The sequence below is a fragment of the Perognathus longimembris genome, chromosome 23 (assembly GCF_023159225.1).
Source record: "Perognathus longimembris pacificus isolate PPM17 chromosome 23, ASM2315922v1, whole genome shotgun sequence".
In the NCBI taxonomy this organism is placed as follows: Eukaryota; Metazoa; Chordata; class Mammalia; order Rodentia; family Heteromyidae; genus Perognathus; species Perognathus longimembris.
The window spans coordinates 25,679,947-25,703,587 of NC_063183.1; positions in this window are offsets into that span (position 1 = coordinate 25,679,947).

Below are 23,641 nucleotides of genomic sequence, written 5' to 3' on the forward strand. Positions count from 1 at the left end.
GGAGTAGCTTCTTCAGACTTGCTTTGGTCTCTGCTGGTTTTGACTCTGAGATTTTGTGTATTGGATGGTATGTCTACCCAGTGGTCTCCAAACCCAGTATTTCAGGTCTCTTCAATCATTAGCAGGAAGGAAGGAAGGGGATCAAGGCTAACACTCACAGCCATTTATCATCTTCTTCAAGTGCTGCATTCTTTGTAAAGGAATGAGGCTGATCGATAGGGCAATAAGAAAGGAGGAAAAGCAGCTGGGATGGACTCAGCACGTGGTGAATGGTGAAGTCTCTTTATAGCCAGAGTCCCATACCCACTTACTCCAGAGGAAAATATCACAGGTTTCTTTTGGTATTATTTTTCTTATTAGTTCTCTATTAAAAAGACAAGGATAGTTATATAATATTTTTTCATTGGCAGCAGAGTTAACGTGAGTCTCACAAACGAAGTTGTTGAAATTGGACCGCTTGTACATTTGCCACTGATGCTGTGGTATGAAGGGGAAAGTCCTTGGACACAAACAGGGCAATGAGGGTTCAAATCTAGGCTTTGCCACTTATCAGCTCTATCAACTTGTGCAGTTCCTTTGCTTTTCTGAACTGTATTTTCTTCATCTATACTTTGGGATGAACACAGAGTCCATCTTAAAGAGCCTGATATAAAAGACAATTTGTGTTCAAGTACTTCACAGGCTGCAGATAGATACCAAGTGCTCAAAATTGACGGTATTTGCTAGTATTTTGTGAAAGGTAAAATGACACGTGCATGAGAACCTTCTAAGACTGTTCTGTCATATTACTACATCCATAATTTTCTTGAGAAAGAACCATTTCCACAACTACCTGTCTAAATTTTGGACAAGAAAAGAACCTTAGTTGTTAATTAAGACACACAATAAGAGATTGATAAGACCTAGATTTCCAAGCACAATATAACTGACTTTCCATCTAACTTGGATTCCAAAAATCAAAGCAATACATTATTTTCATTAGCATTACTTCACTACAAATCATTAGGCTCTACTTCTTACAGACTTTATCTTTGTACATGAAGATACTGCTCATAATTTCCTTCACATCTCACTCCCAGTCACAGCCCCATGTGCACAAAGAGAAATACTGTTTTCCTTACAACCTTGCTTCCAACTGTGCCAAGTATTCTTCCTAAGCCTCCTTCCTCCCCCATCAACACCAGGTCCTGAGACAAGTGAGGAGGTCTTGATGACAGAAGAGCCACGGAATTGACTCCACACACTGAGTCTTAGCTGCAGGATCCTTTTGCAGATGAAGATGTCAAAAGGCAATCTGCAGCGAGAATGACAGTGTGATTAACCAGAATGAGGCCTAAGTCAGAAGTAGCGCGGACCACTGGGAAATTAAGGCACCAATTTTCACCGTCAAGATCAGCTGTGATAGGGCAGTATATCCTAGCAACAGCAGAAGTCTTAACCTTGCCATCACAGCAAAAACTAATTTTGTGGTGTTATCCGTTCCAATATCTTTTAATCCAAAAAGTCTTTAAATAGAAAGTAAATACGCACACATTTCTTTTCCTATATCTGCCTTTTGCTGCTAATTGGGAAATCCTTAATTCACTGAATTAGAAAGGTTATTGAGTCTTAACACAAATTTCATTTGCTTTTGTTCTTGACGTAACTGTGGGAACCCCCCTTACAGAGACAGAGAAGGGACTTAACAGCTGAATGTTAACAGCATTCCTGGAGAAAATGATACTTAAAGACACTCTGGTGTTGCTTAAGGCAAATCACACTGTATTGTCCTGCAGAACAGTGTAAAAGCATGCCCTCTTTATACCCTTGCCAATTCAGAGTTACCACTGGGCAATATATCATCTTTTACAATATCAATTGGTCCACCACTACAGATGAAGGCTTCTAGTTCTCGTGATATCATCATGTATTAAGAGGCTTGGCTATCGTATTTTTGTATGGAACTTTAGTTACTAGGTCTGTTCTTAAATCAGTGATTCCATCCATAATATTGAAATACTGAACTGTCAGAACAGGGAGTTTCTCTCAAAAAAAAATTAAACAAAAATCAAATGGCTCATCAGTGAGTCTCCCAAAGTAAAATTGTTCTAGAAGCTAAAGTTATTCTGCATAACCTTCTGTCTCTGATGGAAGAATTGTTCGGACGGGAGAACTGTTCTCTGGTTTTCCAAGCTTCCTAGGCATCTAACAATTGCCAGAAGCAGCCTATTCTGCTTAGCTGAGGTCATGAGAAGGGGAACTAACCAGGGGAAAGCAGCCATAACTAGGAGGAGAGAGGAGAATGCAGGCCAAATAGAATTTAAAAAGCCACAGGAGCTGACAGAGTGACTCATGCTGTCATCCTAGCTATGCAGGAGGCAGACATTTGGAGGCTCCTGGTTCAACACAACCATGGGCAAAAAGTGCATCTCAGGGCTGGGGATATAGCCTAGTGGCAAGAGTGCCTGCCTCGGATACACGAGGCCCTAGGTTCGATTCCCCAGCACCACATATGCAGAAAACGGCCAGAAGCGGCGCTGTGGCTCAAGTGGCAGAGTGCTAGCCTTGAGCGGGAAGAAGCCAGGGACAGTGCTCAGGCCCTGAGTCCAAGGCCCAGGACTGGCCAAAAAAAAAAAAAAAAAAAAAAAAGTGCATCTCAAGCAATGCCTAGGTGCCGTAGTACATGCCTGCCATCATACCCACCTGAGAGGCTGACACTGAGAGGACTGTAGGTGCAGGCCTCCTCAGAGAAAAGAGTTCACAAGATTCCACCTCAACAAGAAACGTGGGTAATCTCAACTATGGCAGAAAGTATCAAAATACAAGATCTTAGTCCAGGTTAGACAAAGCAAAAAGTGAGATTCGCATCTCAAGAATAACTAAAATAAAAAGGGATAGTGCCATGACTCAAGTGGTAGACTGCCTACCTAGCAAATGGGAAGCCCTGAGTTCAAACTATAGTATCTCCCCAAAAGGAAAGAAGCCACAGGAGAATGAAGTACTTTTTAGTATAGAACTTATATTTCTCTATTAAATATAGTTTAGGGCATGTGGGTTGTAGCTACTGAAAATGTGATTTCCTTTTTTTATTTCAAATTCAGATAATTAGTTATTGATATATAAAAACTACTGACTTTTGTGTGCTGCTTTTGTATCCTGCAACATTGCTGAAGTCATTTATTCTAATAGGAGTGGGGCAGCGGTTCCTGGGGCTTGATCTCAGAGCCTGGGTGCTGTTCATGAACTTTGGTGCTCACAATTATCACTCTACCACTTGAGCCACATCTTCATGTCTGGCCTCTTTTTGATGGTTAATTGAAGGTAAGAGTCTCATGGACTTTCCTAGAGGGACTTCTAACTCAGGAGATGAGTAGATCCTTTTGTTGGAGATATAAAGTCTTTCCTATCTCAGAAATTCATTATTATAATAATGTATAGAATTTTTACCTGAAGCCTGATTTACTTCCATGCCAGTTCCTTAGAAGGGGTTGAAAGATGGACTATAGAAACCGTAGAGTAAGCCACAGAAGGAAAAATCCATTTGCTTATTTCTCTTAAATTCAAGCAAAAGATTACCTCAATTAAACAATGAATGAATAAGGACAGGATGTCTCTCTTCCTGTGTGGATGCTGGAGGAAGATATTCTACTGGCAAAGACAGGAATAAATATTGTACAGTAGTGGCTCTCCTTCCCTGGTCTCAGTGTCCTCTAGAAAGTCCAGCTTTTGTCCAGAAATGCCAGTACCCATTTTCTGGTGTCTCTCAGCAATACTGCTGTGACACGGCTGTTCGTAAGAACAGCATGTAAATGTGGGAGAAGCTGAGTCTTGAAACTGCAGCTTGCTCAATGGCCGTTTGCACCCAGACATCTCAGTCTGCTACCTCATGAGTTGCACAACGGTCTTGTCTCTGAAGAACAACTTCTGCATTTCTGAGGTTATCTGTGCTGCTGAGCTATTCCTACTAAAAATAAGCTGTGTCTCTCCCCTTCGTGGCCTGTCAAATTGGACTGGCTGCTGCTCTCATCTCTCCTTCCTCACAGCTTCCCACCAGCACTCAGAACCGCATATGCCAGGGCATGCGCCACTCAACACTTTTTTCTCTCCTTGCCCCACAGACTCTAGCCTGTCAATCACTCAATCATAATTCCCTGTCTGAACTTTGGGATAGACTATCCATTCTGAGTCTTAGCACCAACAATTACTAGCTAACTATGTGACCTCAAATAAGTTACTTATCTGGACCTTTTCTAAAATGTCAAATGAATAGGATACAATAGCTATGACAGCTACTATTAGGTGTCAACTTGACTTCACTTTGGAATGCTCTGATAGCTGCTAAAATATTATTTCTGTATGTGTCTCTTGTGGGTCCTTTTGGAAGAAATGAGCTTTTGAATCAGAAAAGTAAGAAAACTTGCCCTCATCAATTTGAGAAGATATTACCACCTGATCTGTTGAAGGCCCATAGGGAAAAAAGGCAGTGGAGAAGTGAATTTGATCTTCCTCCTCCCACTAGAATATCAATTCTTCCTCTGTCCTCAGAAATCCTTTCAAACTTGGGGACTTACCCAGTGATCCTTGTGTACCCCGTTCCCAACCTGACACTGAAACTAACAACTAGGTCCCCTGATTTTCAAAACTTAGAATTCAGAATGAATTATACCACCATATCTCCTGACTTGCCAGCATGCAGATGGCATGTCATAGGATTTACCCTGAATAACTGCTTAAGCCAATTCCCACAATGTAGCTCCTTTTATATGTGTCTGGCTGTGCTACTCTGAAGTGCTCTGCCTAACAGAATAACCTTTGGAAAGTGGATAGCTCACTTCTTTTATTACTGGGTAGTAATACCCCAACATATGAACACACTACTATTTGTATAGAGTAGACAAATCTACTAAAGATGTTCAGGTACAAATTTTTGCATATGCATAGGCTTCCCTTCATTTGAGTAACTCATACCTAGGTCATATACCAAGTCTCTGGTAACTTTACAAGAAATGGCTAAATTACCCTTCAAAGTGGCTGCATTATTTTGCATTCTCGCCAGCAACGAATGAAGAGTCCCCAACTGCTCTAAATCCAACCAGTACTTGGGATTTCGGCACTAGATCATTTTTGCTTCATTTCAATTTCCCTGATGACAAATGAATCTAAGCATCTATTGGACTGTTTCTCTCTTTTACCCTATCTTTCCTTGGGTTTGTTTTCTTATTGATTCTGAAGAAATCTTGGTGTCTCCTAAATAAAAATCCTCTATAAGACACACAATTTACAAATTTTTCTCTATATACTGGTTTATCATTTTATCTCTAGTAGTAGCTTTCAAAGACAAGAAAATTCAAATTTTCATGAAGTCTTATATATCAGATTTGTTATTTTACAAAGAGTGCTTTAGGTGCCTTATTTAAGGATTCACATTCCCTGTAAGAATTTTTCTGTTTGGTTTTACATGTAGAGCTGTGCTCATTTTCATATTATCTTTTGTGTTTGGTGCAAGGTGTGGGTTGAAGTGGGATCTTTTTCCAGATAGCTATCCAGTTGTTCCAGCAACAATGTTGAAAACAATCCTTTCTCCACCAAGTAGCCTTTTGTGTATTTTTCATCCACATCATTTGGCATATACACATAGATCTATTTTGGGACTTTTTTATTCAGGGTCAAATGCACTGATGTTTGCAACTTATTGTTGAACTCATCAAAAAACTAAGATGGATAGATGTATGGAAAAGGATGACTACAATGAATCAGATGAACTGAGTATATGGTAAAATATTAATGAAAAAAATCTAGGTAGTAAGTATAAGGAGTTTACTGTAAGACTCTATCATCTTTTTGTGTTGATTTTTTTCATATTTTTTAAAATCCCTTAAGGATTTTTATAGCAATCCAGCATGCTATTAAGGCTGTGATGTGTTCTAACATGTACAAAACTACTTGAGACACATCCTATACAGTCTCATAATGACTTAATTAAAACTGTGCTACTCATAATGTCCATTATTGCATGTTTGAGACTTATAAGTTTCTTCATCCATCTTATTATTCCTGGATTTTTTATGATGGTGAAGATGATGATGATGTATTCACATAGTCATTGGATCTTCCATAACCGTGTGAGGTTAAAAAAAAAAGTCCTGACAGGTTTTATCTGCACTTTCTTCATAATGACACTCAGTTTCAAGAGAATCTTCTTTATCCAAGGCCAAATGCTTAGAATATGGTAGTCAGCACTCCACACAATGTCCAATGGTAATATTAAGATAAACGATGGAGAGTTCATTTCCACTTGCAACATAAAATGCTCATGGCCTTTACACTCATTCTCTTAATGATTGTACAAGCAAGTTTGGTTAGATTTTGATTCATTCTCTGAGAAATATTTGCTAGGCATGATAAATGGCAGCCTCTATCAAAACAATAGCTATGATGCAATGTGATAAGTGACCATTGAAGGATGTTATTAATAGATTCATCAATGCCCTTAGGTGGGAACAGAACTAATAAAGTATAAAGAAATTTGTAGTGTAGATTTGGCACAGCTGTCATATGGAGAGGACTGTGATGACCAGAGATGGCTCCTCAACTGCCATTTATCTTCCTGTCCCAACATCCAACCCAAACTCTCCTGCCCTGCCAACTTCAACAAGTATTATAGAGACACGGTGCACACCTGAGTAGGAAGGTCATGTATCAGCCACCCTGGAACGTGGAAGTGGATTTCCTAAGGGAAAGAGATCATCTCTCACTTAATAAACGTTATATCTAGAAGAATTTCTTTTAAACTAAAAATGTACAATTCATCAAAACCTATTTTTAAAATTTAAGAACCTATATCTAGAAAGTCCTGCAGCCAATTATAAAATATCTTCATCAAAATGCAGTCACAATGAAAAGCCCAGGTAGGCTGAAAAAAAATAACCAAACAGCTAAGGCCAGAAGGCAACGGGAACACATCTGCCAAGAGGAGCGGGAAATATCAGTATCCGTGCTGTGCAAATTAGAGTGGCCCGCCTGCCACTTCCTGAACCCTTCTAGATGTCTCTATAGCTGATAATATATTTCTTCCTTGTTTTGTTTTTGTACCGGTCCTGGGGCTTGAACTCAGGGCCTGGGTACTGTCCTTCAGCATTTCTGCAAGCATAGCTCTTTACCACTTGAGACACATCCACACTCTGGCTTTTTTGGTAGTTAACTGAAGACAAGAGACTTTTGGACTTTCCTGCCCTGGCTGGCTTTGAACCATGATCCTCAGATCTCAGCCTTTTTGGTAGCTAGGATTACAGGTTTGAGCCAACAGCATCCAGCTTCTTCTTCTTGTATAACCAATGAAAGGTTAGCAAGTCCAAATATCAACAGCCTGGCCCTATGTACCAGTGGTTACTTTATAGTAGAATAGTCTCTGTATCTTAAAGTGGAAAGGTCATGTCTCCTGCCCCAGTTCTCACCCATATATTCCTTAGCCTTCCTGCAGGGAGCTATGTTTGTTGAGATTCTCCTGAGAGCACTGAAGCTCTACAGTACTGGAGGTTTATAGGTTTATAACCTCTAGAAGAGGTTAGATAGAATCAAACATTCTTAGTTATCAGCGCCTATAGAAAATAGAGATTGAACAGAGAAAGAAAGGGAAATATGATGCAAATCAGAAGTCAAAGAAATCCTTGATCCGTCCAGAGGAACTTGTGGAGTAGATACAGCCTGTTGGTGTTGTCCAAGAGTGACCAACTAGCCATGATTTTCCTAGGACTGCTCTTGAAGAGCCCACATTCTGGGAGTTGTGGTTATGGGCCAACCAGGAAACCTGTTGGGCCTTGAGTCTTGCTGAGGCTCAGACTTTGATACTGAGGTAGAACCTGAAGGTGAAGGCTGTATCTTAATCCCATGCAGAAACCCTTGCTAGAAGAGAAATCTTACCAGAGGGAGAAAGGTTTAGCTCTCTGCCTTTGTTTCTCCTCTTTCTGGTCCACATGCCATGTCTGAGATAAAGCATGGTCCTTAAGAGATTCAGACTTAAATTTAAATCTTAGTTGGGCCATTCATTAGTTTCCCATCAATATATGCGGAATGGTCACTGAGTTGCTCCTTCTTACTCTTGAGGGCAAACCTCCTACCCAGGACACTGACATTGCAACCTGCCCCTGACAGGCCCCAGCCTGGGAGGAGCTTCCTGTCTCCTCACATTTGCCATTGAATCCTCTTATTAACTGCCCTTCTCATCTTAACCTGCTTCCTGGATAGTTTCCATGCCTGGGTAATCCCATAAAAGCAGCATCCCCAATAGCTAAGAAATCCACTGTGGCAGCCAGTAAAAACTAAAAAAAAGGGCTTTTATTTGGAGGCTACTTGTTCTGATGAAAATCAGAGTCAAAGAAGGCACAGAGGACATCAGCAGCCTGTGTTCAGCAAGGTCCCTGCCGTTCCAAACTGTAGGGGGAAAAAAAGGTAATGCTGACTGAGCTTGAAAAAGTGCAGTGGAAAGCAAACAAATAAATGATTTAAGGTTTTGGAAGAAAGACTTTTGAAGAAAGCTTGACCTTAACCTTTGGAGCTTAGAGCAAAGCTCTACTGAGTGAAGGTGGGTTGCAGTAGTAAATTGGTCTGGACAAAACACATAGAGAGTCATTATGAGAAGAGGAAGCCCTCCTCACCTTGTTGGGGCAGTGACTGCTGATAAGACACGTCCTTAAAGGGCAGCCTGCTGAGAGGAATTGGACTAAATTCAAGGACAATAGCAATCCTCATTAGGGCCAAAAGCCAGAGGCTATGATATGGGGCCAGATTTCTAGGTTGTTTCAGGAGCTGCTTGCCTATGGCTAGTTTGCTCCACTGGACAGAATAGGGAATTAATGAGGCCAAGGGCAGGAGTCTGAATTTCAGCACAAGCCAGCTAGCTTTATCCTTTCCACTGCTATGCATCCCACTCCTAAACCCAGGTCTTCTAATTTCATGTAATTCTTAGCAAGTGTATATCTGTCCTAATTTTTGGAAGCTCAACCACTGACTGGTCTAGCCTAGAAATAAGACTTGTTTATTCTGTCTATTGACAAATATTTAAGTTCCTACTCAGCTGAGACATTGTGCAGGATGGAATAAAGATGGTAATAAACAACAAAAGAGGAAGACATAAAATTGAAGAAACAGAAACTCCAGCATAGGAAAGAAGCAAAGGGAGTATCCGCATGGATATAAATAGGAGTTCCAATGTGACCACTGACAGCTCTGCAGCAGCATGAGGGACGAGAGAAGCAAGACTGACTCCTCACCGGAAGAGGACAGGAAACTATAGAGGAAGGTTATGTTCAAGAAAAATTCAAATACATAAATGAATGTTGGTATGACCAAAGAGTTTGAAAATACAAAACGATTTTTAGTTATCTTGGTAAATTTATGGTAAATGAGCAATGCATATGTAAAAACAATTTTAATAAAATAAGATTCGTACTCTATAAAAAACGAATTGCACAAGACAAAAAGAAATCACAGGACAGGTAACAGCGGAAAGACAGGAGTAGCAGAAACTAGGAATGTAGCCTGCAGAGAGAAAGGGCTGCTCTCTTTCATTATAAACCTATTAGTGTTTTCTGATTCTTTGAATGGTCTCTCCCCCCTTCTCTCTCTTTCTGTGTGTGTGTGTGTGTGTGTGTGTGTGTGTGTGCGTGCGTGTGTTGGTGCTGCTACTTAGATTTTTTTCAAAGAATGTGGTTCTACCACTTGAGCTACTTCTACTTCTGGCCTTTTAGTGATTAACTGGAGATAAGAGTCCCTTAAACTTTCTTGTCCAGGCTGGATTTGAACCCTAATCCTCAGATCTCAGCCTCCTGAGTAGATAGGATTACATGTGTGAGTCATCAGTTTCCTGCTGAGAAGTATATTTTTAATCATTTTAAATGTCAGGAATCTGAAAGCAATGGTTATCATGTATTTAAAACTATTTTAAGTGTAAATAGATACATATAAAAGACTTTCCTTGAAGCACATAGTCTCTAACAGTGACAATTTAACAACTTAAATCATCAATAATGTTAAGTAAATATCAGTGAATACATAAAATAAATGGACTATTTCACAGCTCTTGAAAATAAAGGGCAGGCTGTTCAATAGACACTCAATACAGTAAAAGCTCTTGAAAAGATCAAGTGACAGTAGAGTATGCACCATTGTGTAGGTATGTGTGTACATATATTTGTGTCTGGGACTATACTCATATATACACAAGAAAATGTCTAGATACAAAACAGACTATTGCCCATAGCTACGTCCTGGTAGTAAACAATGCAGTTAGGAAGACTTTCACTTTTTTCTCAAGTATTACCAATATTTTCCCAAAGAGTCTTACTTCTATCTTTAAAGGCAAAGTCCACAAAAATACTGCTTTTTATGTAAAATAAAAGGCGGACTCAATTCCATGCAGGGAAAGGAGATAGGATTGGTCTCAGCAAATAGAGGAAAACCTGAAATAAGATATCCATGGAAAGATGGAAAATGTGATATGATTCTGAGCTGGGTGAAAGTATGATATATGTTTTAGTTTGATTTTCAAGCAGTGAGAAGTTATTTGATTGCTAGAAAAGGATAATCAAGATCTAGAACCCCCCAAACTGTTCACATCTCAGTGAAGTCTGTAGGGTATCTTCATAGACACTAAGTCCAAAAGCTGAGATCAGTTCAGTAACAAGCCAGTTTTGGTTCCCCATCCCAATGGGAAGATTCTGAACCCAGAAATTGTGCTCAGGCATGGTGGTCTAGGATTTTGACCACATCCAGGACTTCAGGGCCCCTGTGCCTTGGTCAATTCCTTCAATGATTTTACACAGTTATGGTGAGAGATAAAATCCTGCATTGATCTGGTAGAAAGAATAAAGAATTACCACAGAAGTATCTAATGCCAAGTTTCCAGCTGTTTGCCCATCTTGGATATGAACTGTTTCCTTCTTCTCTAAACATTCACTAAAACCTGTTACACATAAACCAAGGATCTTATGTGTCACTGTGGGTTTGTAGATTAGGCTTGGATAAATAGAACAGATAACTTACCTATGTTGAAAAATATGGATTAATTATGGCCCATTAAGGACAATAAAACTCGGGGCTAGATTAATTTCATCTGAATCTTAAAAGAGGTGAAAGCTCATTTTACTATCTGGGTTAGATGGTAACAAAATCAGGAAGTTACCTGGAATACGTAGTCCACAGGGATCAACCTTCCAGGGTACAGAGTGAAGGGAAGGATATATCTAAGGGACTGTGTACTAGCAGGCTTTCCATCACTGTGCCAAAATATTTGACAACTTAAAAAGAGGAAAGATTTATTTTGACTCGTGGCTTCAGATGTTTGTTACTTGATTCTCTTGCTTATGGGCTTAGGGCAAGGCAGTCCGTGTCCAGGCTATTGTAATGAGCCTTGCCCCCATGTCTGTACACCAATGCAAATTTTAAAAAAAGGATGTGAGAGCCAGGAACCAGTGGCTCACACCTATAATCCTAGCTAGCCAGGAGAATGGCATCTGAGGATCATGTTTCAAAGCCAGCCAATCATTTTGTAAAATTCGTATCTCCTATTAACCATCAAAAAAACTGGAAGGGGAGCTCTGGCTCAAGTGGTAAAGCTCTACCCTTAGAGCAAAAATGCTCAAGGACAGTGCCCAGGCCCTAAGTTCAAATGCCAGGACCAGCACTAGAAAGAAACAAAGAAAGAGACAAAGAAAGAGAGGAAGAGAGAGAGGGAGAGAGAGAGAAAACGGAGGAAGGGAGGGAGAGAGAGGAAAAAAGAAAGAAAAAAGAGTGTGATGGTACAAACTCTTAATATAGCAATGTCAAAGAAACTTCAGAGAATTGTGCCACAATTCTATGAATGCTTGTTCCTCGAATTGTAAGTCAATATGTTTGTGTCTAGTCTGTGCTGAATTCTGTACTAGGTACCAAGTTAATAATCAGAACTTTCATCAATTTTTACTCCTTCATCTTACCCAAGCATATATTTATTTTTATCACTTTTCCCTGGTTTGGTGTATGGTGGGTGATGAGGGAAAGTAAGGCCTCAAGTAATACATATGTAAAGAGGACTGTTTCCTTCCTAGGGCACCTGTAAAATGATGTAAAGCACTAAAAGTAATAAGATCTTTTTAGTGCAGACTGGGGTCATCCATAAATGCTGTTCACTTAAGCTACCCAATAGGCTTTAACAATAATATTAAAACCTTTGTTGGGAATGTAGTTAGAGGAATGTGCAATTTAGATTTTAAAAATCAATAAAAATTAGTCTTAATCTGAATTCACTTCAACAGGAAGGCAATAGTCCAGGAGATAGTATAATAAGGAGGAATCAATTTTTACTGGTTTTATTTTTTCCATGTCACAAGTTCAGTATATGGAAACAGCTCTATATGGTTTATAAAAGGTAAAACACCTATGGATCATGATGGGTGAAGTGGTTATTATTCTCTATTCACTTAAGCTTTTATATTATGGTTTGTTTTAGGAATTATAGGGCAAGGATGATATTTGGGGCAGACCACTGATCAAACTGTAATCCTTGTCCAACTACCTGGGCCCACAAAAGCTGAGGAGCTAGTAGAAAACACACTAGAAATTACTTATGGTCTACAGTGAGGTCTACTGGTTCAAAAAAACGTGTGCTTTGAACCTTTATATTTCCTCTTCCCTTGCTCCATGTCTGGTCAGTTTCATCACACACACACACACACACACACACACACACAACTATATATACTACATATACTTTATAATACTTAAGTATATATATGTAGATATATATTTATATATATGATGTATTTATATATATAATGAAGGCTGACATAGTAGTCCATATGCCTATTGCAATGACTCAGACAACTCTTTACAGACAAGAAAGTAAATATTGTAGGCTTGGAGCATACAGACTACATCACAATTATTCAAATTTAATATCCATTCAAGTTCTAACATCTACCTTTGTAGATGTGTGAAAGTCAGTGTTTTAGGTGCTGCGGAGGTAGATAAATCAGACACTCTTTCAACATGTGATTTGTGTTGCTGGCAATATTATAACCTAAATTCTGAGACTCCTTTGCTAATGCAGCACCCTTAAAAAATCTGGATAAAGTGCCTTTTTAAAAAGGAAGGCATAAAAAAATAAAAAGGAAGGCATTCACTATGCTAATAGAAAAGAATATTTCTTGAACATCAGAAAGAAAATATCAAGTGTTAATCCACAGGAAAGAAGGTTGGAATCAGCATTTGGTCTGGAGAAAGATGTGAATTCTTGTCTATGCTCAATTTTAACAGGATAGGAGAGCTAGACTGTAATAGAGGAAAAAAAAATTACCCACCAGAAGAAAATAGCAGTCTACTTGTCTCCACCTTTACTACAAATAACTCAGTAGGAAAAGGAGAAAATGTCTTTGTTGGCTACCTTCACTATAACCTTTTGGTTTAAGTTAGGGCTAGATTGGTAGTACCAACGCAACTGGGAGAAGCACACTTTGGAATAAGACCTCAAATAAAGTCTACATAGATCATGGTAGGCTGAATAATGGCCCCACAAGATATTTATGATCTCATCTTTAAAACTTGCCAGTGAATATTAGCATAAATATTGAAAGAGACTTTGCACATGCGATTAAGGATCTCCATATCGAGAGTTTATGCAGGTTTTAATGGGCGGACCCTAAAGAAAATGACAATTGTTTTAATATGAAAGAGAAGAGAGACTTGACAGAGGAGACGGTAATGTGAAGACACTGCAGGGAGAAATTTAAAGATGCTGTACTAGCCTTGAAGATGGAAGAAAGGCCTGCGAATGTAGGTAACAAGGATTGCTGCTCTAACAGTAGGAAAAGACAAGGCAACACATTATCTCCTGGAGCCTCCAGAGCAAGCACAATATGCTAATACTTTAGTTTTAATCTAATAAAATACCTCTCAGATTTCTAACATCCAGAGTTATAAGAGTAAGTTTGTGTTGTTTGAGCCACCATGTTCCCTGTGATTTGTTAAACAGTTACAGATAACTCCAAGAAACGTTAAGCCCCCAAATTATAAACTCATACGGCTTTTTTTTGGGGGGGGGGGGCAGTCCTGGGGCTTGGACTCAGGGCCTGAGCACTGTCCCTGGCTTCTTTTTGCTCAAGGCTAGCACTCTGCCACTTGAGCCACAGCGCCACTTCTGGCCATTTTCTGTATATGTGGTGCTGGGGAATTGAACCCAGGGCCTCATGTATATGAAGCAGGCACTCTTGCCACTAGGCCATATCCCAGCCCCCTCATACAGCTTTTAAAAACATTTACTATACAAGAAAATAAGAATTCATAGAAATAATATGGTACAAAATTATGCAAATGCTGTAGAAATTAAGACTTAATGGAAGCAAAATACTAAATAAAATTAGTATATTTTTTTTCTAATTTTTATTATCAAACTGATGTACAGAGAGGTTACAGTTTCATACGTTAGGCAATGGATACATTTCTTGTACTGTTTGTTACCTTGTCCCTCATACCCCCCTCTTTCCTCCCCCTTTCCCTTTCCCCCCCTGAGGTGTTCAGTTCACTTTCACCAAACAGTTTTGCAAGTATTGCTTTTGTAGTTGTTTGTCCTTTTTTACCCTGTGTCTCTCAATTTTGGTATTCCCTTTCAATTTCCTACTTCTAATCCCAGTATACACGGTTTCCAATATACTCAGATAAGATTACAGAGATAGTGTAGGTACAACCACAGGAAGGTGATACAAGAACATCATCAATAATAGAAGCTACAGATACACATGGGACCTTGAAAGTAGTTACAACTGTGATATAACAATCGTTTCCATAACATGGAGTTCACTTCACTTAGCATCATCTTATGTGTTCATAAGAGTATAGTAGCTATTGGGCTCTTGTGATGCTCTGCTATGACTTGCCTAAACCTGTACTAGTTATTCCCAATAAGGGAGACCCTAGAGTCTATGTTACTTTGGGTCTGGCTCACTTCACTTAGTATAATTTTTTCCAAGTCCTTCCATTTCCTTACAAATGGGACAATGTCATTCTTTCTGATAGAGGCGTAAAATTCCATTGTGTATATGTACCACATTTTCCTGATCCATTCGTCTACTGAGGGGCAACTGGATTGTTTCCAGATTCTAGCTATGACAAATTGTGCTGCAATGAACATTGTTGTGCTGGTGGCATTACTGTGATTTTGTTTGTGGTCTTTTGGATAGATACCCAAAAGTGGGGCTGCTGGGTCATAGGGGAGTTCTATCTTTAGCCTTCTGAGGAATCTCCATACTGCTTGCCAGAGTGGCTGAACCAGTTTACATTCCCACCAACAATGAAGTAGGGTTCCCTTTTGGCCACATCCCCTCCAACAATTGTTATTGTTAGTTTTCTTGATATATGACATTCTTACTGGGGTGAGATGGAATCTCAATGTTGTTTTGATTTGCAAAATTAGTATATTTTAAGAAATGAATTAGTAAAATGACATAGGAATAAAACCACAAAATAGATCAGACAGAATTCAAAAAGAACTGTATATATTTTATTTTGTGTGCCAATCCTGGGGCATGAACGCAGGGCATGGACACCATCCCTGAGATTGGTGTTCAAGAATGGCATTCTATCACTTGAGCCACAGCTCCACTTCTAGCTTTTTGGTGGTTAGAAATGAGCCTCACAGACTTTACTGCCTGAGCTGGGTTCAAATCACAGTACTCAGGTCTCAGCCTCCTGAGTAGCTAGAAATACAGGCAGGAGCTACTGGCACACAGTCACAGATAATTTTTTTAAATTTTTTTAAATGTGAAAAGTATATGAGTGAATTTAGAAATTTAAAATATGAAATAGAGTAGACAAATATAAAGAAAATTTCAATAAACTAATGGATGAATGTGAAGAAATGCCTGGATGGAATATAGCACAGAATAGCATAGATGAAAAATATGAGAGAAACTTAATGAGAAAATAGAGCTAGTCCAATATATGCCTACTGAAATACTCAGAATAAGAGAAAGCACAGTGAATGAGACAAAGGCAACATAATTCTCAACATGGTAATCAGAGAATGTTCCAGATTAAGAACATCAAATCCTCAATTTAAGAATATCAACATACCCAAGCAGCATAAACAAAAATGTCCATACCATCAACACAGTGTGTGCAGGTGAAGCTCTGAAACACCAAAAATAAAAATAAACTTGGGCAAAGGAGATCAGTTACAAATTGCTTGAAGAAGAAACAAAGAGTAACAATTAATTTAGAAAATCGGAAGCTCGCATTGAACAGTACTCTATTTTCAGAGTGCTTAGAAAAAAAAATGTTTTCTATTTATAATTCTATATGAAACAAAATTACTTGAAAGGGGGAAGGGACAATTTAAATTACATAAGCAATTTAATTATCACCAAAAATGTGAGTAACATGAATAAAGGAAATTCTAAAAACAAAATTAAGAAGACACAAAAGTCTAAAGCACAAAAATGACAAATAGATGATGAATGTGTGGAAACTTGTAGACCAAGAAGAAGATATCAGAAAATAAATAGGCAAGAGAAAGTGTGCTAACCTTTAAAGGTTTTTTTCCCCTTGTGTTACCTGGAAGAAAGGTGAAGATACCAATAAACTTTAAACTTTTAAATTTAAATGTTATACTTCTAGGACATGACTAAGATAATACAAAGTAGAATTAAAACCTTCAGATTAATAGAGAGACAGTGTGGTACAGGAGAAAACACCTCAATCAAAAAGTTCTTTTGGTGGGCTGGGGATATAGCCTAGTGGCAAAAGTGCCTGCCTCGGATACACGAGGCCCTAGGTTCGATTCCCCAGCACCACATATACAGAAAACGGCCAGAAGTGGCGCTGTGGCTCAAGTGGCAGAGTGCTAGCCTTGAGCGGGAAGAAGCCAGGGACAGTGCTCAGGCCCTGAGTCCAAGGCCCAGGACTGGACAAAAAAAAAAAAAAAAAAGTTCTTTTGGGAAGCTGGGGATGTGGCCTAGTGGTAGCGTGCTTATCTACCATGCATGAAGCCCTGGGTTCAATTCCTCAGTACCACATACACGGAAAAGGCCAGAAATGGTGCTGTAAAGCGGTAGAGTGATAGCCTTTAGCAAAAGCAGCTCAGGGACATGCTCAGGCCCTGAGTTCAAGCCCTAGGACTGGCAAGAAAAATAATTCTTTTGGGGGAAGAGGGGGGATACCAGGGATTGAACTTAGGCCTTGCATTTGCTAGGCTGGCCCTTTGCAACTTGAGCTATGCCCTAAGCTACATCTCCAGGCCCTTTCTGCATTGGTTATTTTCAAGTTAGAGTCTTGTAGTATGCCCAGGCCAGCCTAGATTGCATTCTTCCTACTTGTGCTCCCTCCCTATGTCCCTGTGGATGACAGACTCATTGTGCTGTCCCTATAGCTGGGATAACAACCTTGCAACACCATACTAAGCCATTGTTTGAGACAGTCAGTTTTTATACTCAAGTTGGCCTTGAACCATGATCTTCCAATCTCCATCACCCAAGTAGATAGAATTACAGGCTTGAGCCACCTCACCCCATCCTCCTCCCACCCCCCCCAAAAACACTGTAAAAATTATTTATTTATTGTCAAAGTGATGTACAGAGGGGTTATAGTTTCATATGTAAGGGAGTGAGTACATTTCTTGTATAACTTGTTACCTCCTCCCTCATCTCCCCCCCCTTAAAAAAAAAAGGAGTAAAACTCTAACAAATGACAAAATCTTTGTAAGATAAAGTGTAAAAGAAAACGTTAAAAATGAACCAAATAGCCAGGTGCTAGTGGCTCATGCGTGCCTGTAATTCTAGCTACTTGAGAGGCTGAGATATGAGGATTGCAGTTCAAAGTCAGCCCAGGCAGGAATGTCTGTGAGACTGATCTCCAATCAACCACCAGAAAACAGGACATGGCACTGTGGCTCAAAGCGGTAGTCCACTAGCCTTCAGCAAAAGAGTTCAGGGACAGCAGCCAGGTGCAGAGTTCAAGCTTCGTGACCAACCAAAAATAAACATAAAATAAGAAATAAAAATGAATCAAATATATCATCAACCACAGATAGTTTAAATTGATTACGTAGCCCAAGGAAAACCCATAGGTTTCCAGAATGACGTATTAAAATATAAAATTCTACCTGAGGAACATGTTACATTCACAAGACCATAGTCTCACTCAATGAAGATAGGCATGATGGTGTGTTGCCTCTCCTCCCAGCTATGTGGGAAGCATAAATGGGGGAATCACAGTCCAGGCTAGCTGGGGTATAAATGCAAGACCCTATGCAGAAAACACCTGCAATTTCTATTAGCGACAAAGTCATATTGTTATGATTGAGTTCATACTCTCATCATCAAAGAAAACACAAAACTTCACCTAAAAGTAGTGAAAAGAAGCAATTTTCTCCTAGTTGTTTTGGAAAGTTTTTCTTATAAGAGACAAAGCAAATGCTGATACTGAAGTGGTTTATGTATTAAAGGAATTTGAACTTTTTAAAATAATTACTTATTTATTGTCAAAGTGATGTACAGAGGGGTTACAGTTTCCTATGTAAGGCAGTGGGTACATTTCTTGTACAATTTGTTACGTCCTCCCTCATTTCCCCCCTCCCTCCTCCCTCGTCCCCTCTCCCCCCATGAGTTGTTCAGTTGGTTTATACCAAATGGTTTTGTAAGTATTGCTTTTGAAGTTGTTTGTCTTTTTATCCTTTATCTCTCAATTTTGATAAGGAATTTGAACTATCTTGTCTTTGAACAATAAGAATAGGTTTTGACTCAATATTTAAAGTTCCAAGTTATCTTGTGATATTTTCTCTTCTACAGTTATAATAAACTGTGAGGTGAAAGTTATAGTATTTCTATTCCTCTAAATACTTTGGAAAATATATTCTAAAAATACATACTACTTAGAGTGCAATAAAATTGAGCCAGATGATGTTAGGGGGAGCTGCAAACGTGGCAATGGAGCCATAGAAAAATGCTGCCCATCTGCTAATGTCAGTCTCTGCATAGAGGTTTTTGCATGGGTCCAAAAATATAAGGGGCTACCGGAGCCACCTCCTGTTTCCCATGGAAGCTGAACTGCTGCCATTTCCGTGCATTTCCCATTCTTCTATTTGCATACTACGTCTGTTGTAGTTGCCCCAAATGACTATGCTTCATCCTGGTAATCTAGTCTATTTCTGTGCACTGAACGATAGCCCAGTTCAGTATTCCACACTTCAATATTAATTTGTCTTTTCAGCTATTTCCACGGAGGATATGTGTCCTCTGCTACATCTGGACTCAAATCCATCCGTCATTTTATTGACCTGCTGGAAACAATGTCCAGGGCATTCCAGCTCACAGATTGAGTTTGCTTCAACCACACGTGAAATCAGGACACTGTTAAGGATTTTTTTCCTTTTTTATGAAAAGAATAAAAAGAAAGAAAAGCACATTTGCAATGACAGATTTTACACATGAAAATGAGTATCAATCATAAAAACTAATATAAAGAATAATGGATTAGGAGCTTTCGAAATTGGAAAGGTTAAACAGATCACTCCCAATTACAATGGTAAGTGAATGATGCCTGTATTTACTATTGACTTGGGAATTATTTCATGCATTTCCTTTAAGTGTGGTTTTATTAAGAGTATGTCTCTCAGCAGTTTTAGGAAAAGAACCAAGTAACACATGTAAGGTCATTTTGGAATAACATCTCTGATTCTTTCTACAAAAAAAAAGCAAGATATTTTAGAGAGAGGGAGAGAATGATTTTTCAATTTAAAATTTTCCTCTAGTAAACACATTTATGAGACCAACAGATGAAAGGTTATTTTCTTCCTAAAGGGCATCTGATCTGGTCTTCATTGAAATTAGGCACAGAAAATTCTAACACAATTTTAATCCTCCTTATCTGTGGTATACTTCGTTGCATTATAAGAAAGGACTGCTGTGATTTATTTGCTACTTATATAGCCCCAAACAAATAGAAAACTAGTGAACAGCATTCATAAATATACAATTCTGGAGGGTTTTTTTTTCTTCTTCTTCTTCTTAAATCCCTAACCTGCAGGTTTCAATTCAGGAGGAATGCAGAGCTTTCTTTATCAGTGGAAGAGGGTCTCTGCTGACAGGACAAACAAAAAAGTCCCACTGGAATTAGTCTCTGTTCTTTAGACTCTGTTTACAAATGCCTCTTTCTCTAGGCAAGAAGTCCTCCCAGGTCTGCTGTGTCCACAAAAACTACATTGTATCATAGCTGTTACTTTGAGTGGTTATTTCATTTGAAATGACATCTTCCATAGATTCAATGAGAGGAAATAACTCTCAAAGTTGAATTTTTCCAGGAACTTCTAAGAACAAAGGTTCTTTCTTCCTGCCAATACTAACACCCATTTTGGAAAACAGTCATTTTGAAAATCCATATTCCATAGACTGCTGTATAGATTTTCAACTACATTTCAATTTTGAATCTATTTTCATATCTTCACTATAAATGCTGGTTCTAAGAATGGACGTTTGCCTATTTTGATCGCTTACAAGTTTATGTATACATTTATCATCACAAAATATTTAAACCATTAACTTTAAAAAAGACAAACAACTCCAAAAGCATTACTTACAAAAACATTTGGTGTAAACCAACTGAACAACTCATGGGGGGAGAGGGAAATGGGGAAGGGGGAGGGGGGAAATGAGGAGGACATAACAAATTGTACAAGAAATGTACTCACTGCCTTATGTAGGAAACTGTAACCTCTCTGTACATCACTTTGACAATAAATAAGTAATTATCCAAAGAAATTAAACAATTGCTATGAATATAATTTAAGAGTCGTACAAAACAACCTTTTGATAATCATTTCTGGAATCATTACATTTCCAAACATCCACTGTGGGCTATAATATAATAATCCTACAAATATTTCCTTTCATGAAGAAATTAGCCACCATGCTTTCCCCCCCTCTTGTGTGAACTGTTAATCCAGATTCCACTCTTGCCTGGTAAATCACTCAGACACAGTAAACGAGAATAAAATTATCTCCCTCTTAGATTTTGAGGATTAAATCAGATAATGAATGAGAACATGCTTTGTAAGCTATAAAAAGTATTACTGAAAAATTACACATCTTTATCACTTTTTAAAATGCAAACAGATATTATTCATATTTGATGTATTGTAAAATGTGCCTCTCACCATTTTTCTCTTCCACAACCTCTCTCCCCTCTCTGAATTGGCATGGCAACCTATTGTTTCTGCCAAATAAGTCTGGATGTAAGCAGACATGATAACACTACTTGCTAAGGGAAAAAAAGTGCCAGTAAATACTAGTACAAAAAAAACCATTGGGCATTGTTACTAGACCTCAATAGTTGATAAAGAAAGTTTTAATTCCTATAGGAAATGCTTGCAGATTAGAAAAGGCAAAATAGTGACACTTTTATGTAGTTCAACCTATTGCCTACTGACCTAAAAAAAAAAAAGACACTTCAATTCTCCTGGACATAAGTATATGAAATAAAGAATTGTTGCTTGCAAACACAGACACACAGACATACCGACACACACATGTATACACACATACACATACACACACACACAAAAAAAAAAAAAAAAACAGAAAAAGATTGCCAGGTACCATGGCTAACACCTGTAATCCTAACTATTCAAGAAGCTGAGATCTAGGGTTCAGAGCCAGCCCAGGAAGGAAAGTGCATGAGACTCTTACTTCCAAGTAACCAAAAACAAAAAAGAAAGAAAGAAAGAAAGAAAGAAAGAAAGAAAGAAAGAAAGAAAGAAAGAAAGAAAGAAAGAAAGAAAGAAAGAAAGAAAGAAAGAAAGAAACTGGAAGTGGAGCTGTGGCGCAAATGGTAGAATGCTAACTTTGAGCAAAGAACTTCAGGGAGAGTGTGCAGGCCCTGAGTTCAAGCCCCAACACCAGCAGCAATTAAAAAAAATTGTTTTAAATAACAAACAAAAAAAGAGCAGAGCCAAAAACATTTTGTATCTTCCCCTCACAATCTATTCTGGTTGATATGTCACAAATACCAATTGACCTGTTTAATATAGCAGAGACCTATTATAAAATTTACCTTTCCTGTTTATGAAAGCTGTAAGTGCTCATTTTAAGAGATTATAAAATACATAAAATATAAGAAAAAAGGAACAACCTGTGTTACTTAATTCAGAGTAGCTAATGTAAACTTCCTGGTATATTTCATTTCGATCTTTTTCTGTGCTTATTTGGGGACATAGTTGAACTGAGACCACAAATATACATCTGAATTTCTTACTAGGATATCATGTACCTGCTAATGTTAATTCATCTTTTATAAACATGTTATAGAAAAGGTAATTTCTCCTTATGTAAGTATATCACCTCTTCCCAAACTGTTCTACCACTGTTAGGCACATAAAGGTTTATATCCAACATTTCAAGGAACTTCATTACCCATGTTATAATATGCATGTGCCCAGGGATCAGAGTCACTCCTTCCATCATTCTCCCCAATTGCATTGTCATTCTACAGTGCTATGAAATGTTTTGGTTCTTCTAGTGAGTGTTCTGCAGCAAATGTACTCTCTGTATAGTAGACTGTAAGTGTTCATATTTCTTGTATTATTTCACTAACAGATGTACTTTGGCTTGTCATCACAGTCCCAATTAAGTAATGTCAAATTTAATTTCATTATCTATATGATTATTTCATTCATTCAACAATTAGAAGCCAAGATATGTGGTAGCCAGGAATGTGGACCTGGATGTAAACAATGAAAATTAAAGATCATTAAATAGGCAAGCAAATGCAAGGAATAATTCCACATAGAAATGGGGGCTAAGAGGGAAATAAGTTGGTGATAGGATGGGAAAGAAGGAAATGCTCAAAAAAGGATTCATAGATGAGCTGACATTGGGACAGGAAAATAAAACTATGAGAAAACCAAGATCCTGAGATTCAAATTATGGGGGAAAATAGCTTAAATTCCTATGAAAACTAAGACTACAGTTTGAAACTGCAATGAAGCAGAGGGCTGGGATGTAGCTCAGTGGCAAAGCACTTGCCTAGCAAGTGCAACGTCCTGGGTTCTATCCCCAGTACCAAAAAAAGATAAGACAAAAAAAAAGCAATGAAGCAGATTTCTTAGTAAAAACTGAAAGCAGAAGTGTCAGTTTTCTAGTTTCCTTGGCTATAGGATGATCCTCACATAACTGTAATGATAAAAGCAACATAGGAGTTAGTATACAACAATGGGACTAAGAAGCAACTGTATACAGAGGAACTTAAGAGGTATTTATGCAGTGTGAAAGGGCTGATGTCTCAAGAAACTGATCTTATATTACCACACAATAAGATTTTCTAAACCTTGGATGGAGAACTTGATTCTTCTGCTAACCTCGTGAGATTCAGCATAAAATCAAATGGCTACAAGCATCCACATTGACAAACATTTTCTGGCTACTATATTTTGTTACAAAGGAAGAAACCAGAATTAAGAGATCTTCTAGCCTATCTTCCTGATATCTTAAAGAATGTGTGTAGATTCCCATCAAAGATGGTAGCAGGCTATTCTGAATTATGAACGTATTTGTTATTGTTCTTGTGAATGAACAAACAGCAAAAAGTTTTCGGAGAAATGGTTGATGGAGAGAAACCTAAAAAGAATATCTAACCATCTCACATT